The sequence below is a fragment of the Pinus tabuliformis genome, chromosome 6, assembly GCF_031772625.1.
Source record: "Pinus tabuliformis cultivar Carrire ecotype Pingquan chromosome 6, CPIR1, whole genome shotgun sequence".
Lineage (NCBI taxonomy): Eukaryota > Viridiplantae > Streptophyta > Pinopsida > Pinales > Pinaceae > Pinus > Pinus tabuliformis.
In genome coordinates, this window is record NC_142292.1 from 22,919,229 (window position 1) to 22,921,098 (window position 1,870).

The following is a 1,870-nucleotide window of genomic DNA, read 5'->3' on the forward strand; positions in this document are numbered from 1 at the left end:
TGAAGGTAGAACTGGGTGAGTGATTTGCAATTGACCTGGAAAACTTCTTCATCCTCTATCGCAAAACAGAGTATTTCTATGTTAGTCAATCTAACTCACATGGAAAATCCAATCTTTGATATGTTTTATTTCTCTAAAAAAAAAAAAAAAATTAACCATAAGTTTCATTACATATTTCTTTTCGACTTGCATCTCAATCAGCGATATTAGGCTATATATCTCAATAAATTACTGTTTTCATTGTCACATTCCAGGTACTCCTTTGAGATCAAGTCCTGAATTCTGGATTTTATTGCTTTAAGTTCGAGCTTGAAAGTGCTTTGGAGCTATTCAACACACTCACTCAATAGTTGTTGCTGAGGTAAGATTTTTCTAGCCTTCATGATGAGAACTATTGTTGAATCTATTTAGAAATGTCTATCTTATTTTACATTTTTAATCACTCTATTCCTCTCATTTGCATTCATATCTGTAAGTGGAATCTTAATCTTCTTCAACTTGTGGGAAAAGGGAGGATTGAATTCAAAATTATCACTTGCAAATATTTTTGCAGTGCTAGGTTCCTTTAGAAGAATCTTGTACTTGCCACATGAAACTAAATACAGAATTAAAATAAGATCTTCATCTTCCAAATTTAATTGAGATTTAATTTCTACATAGCTCAGCTTCATAGCTTCATTGAATAGCAATAGCAGAGCTGCTTGGTATGTTGTTACTTCCAATTCTATTACCATGGTGTCAAATTTGGAGATGGTGTCATAGGTTCCTGTTGTGCTCTACAACAACCCCCCATTTCATATCATTCTATTCACAAAACTATCATATGAAATGGGTCCCTCTAGAGTTTGATTGGTATCAAAATTGTATTATTTAAAAGGGTCCGAAAACCAAATGAAAACATTATAAAACCCTTTTTGAAAAATCCCATTTTCATTAAATAAATCAATCTTTATCATTGCGATAAAGCGATTGCAAGATCGCATATCGCAATGACATAAGGTACATAAGTAAGTGGCACATTGGTTTCCGACGATGCGATATCGCTATCGGCTATCGGCAATACTCTATGCACATTTTTAAAGCAACCCATGCCATTCACCCCGATGCGATGCGATATCGCTATCGGCGATCGGCAATATACTATACATGTCTCATATAATGCCAATGCTCCCGATGCGATTCGGTATCGCTATCGGCGATCGGGGTTTTCAAAAGGTATGAATATAAGAGGTTAAACTTTCCCCGATGGCCGATTGCGATAAAGCGCAGATTTCAAGAAAGCCGTTAAAATGAAGGGATATCATGACCAATTCATATTAAAAGCTTGATCCGTCCAAACAATGATTCACCTGCACTCAACCGCCAAAACATCTACAGCACGCTTAAATGAATCATTCGGCCGATTAATGATATAATGGGCATTTAAGGATTGGCAGGTTTTAAACGGCCATTTAATGTAATTGTAAGTCCTAAAATCCTCTCATGGATTGTATCTACGCCCATTTTAAAAGTTAATCTCTTATCACGCATCGGCCAATATATCCCATCACATTGAAGTTTTCATTGCCAATTCTCTGTGTTACGTTTATTTTCGCCTTTGTGCAGAATTCATCCAAAGGAGAAAGCTCAAGAAAAATGGGGAAGAAATCCAAGAAGACCACATGCGCTTCTGTTGCGCCAGCTGCAGGACAAGCTATCACTGATCCCTCAAACAAAAAGAAAGGATTGATTTCGGATACCACATGTTCTGGTCTCGGCAGAACTACTTGGCAAAGCACCTACAACTTGATTGAGGTTGAAGAACCCAAAGTGACAACAGTAGAAGCTACTGCAGATTCTACTCGGAAATATGATGCCACTCTAAAGGACT

General features: G+C 36.9%; 1 pseudogene; it reads right to left on the bottom strand.

Moving 5' to 3' along the window:
- Positions 1 to 422: 422 nt before the first annotated feature.
- On the bottom strand, positions 423 to 734 carry LOC149257032 (putative cullin-like protein 1 pseudogene; annotated as a pseudogene).
- Between the last annotated feature and the right edge of the window lie 1,136 nt (positions 735 to 1,870).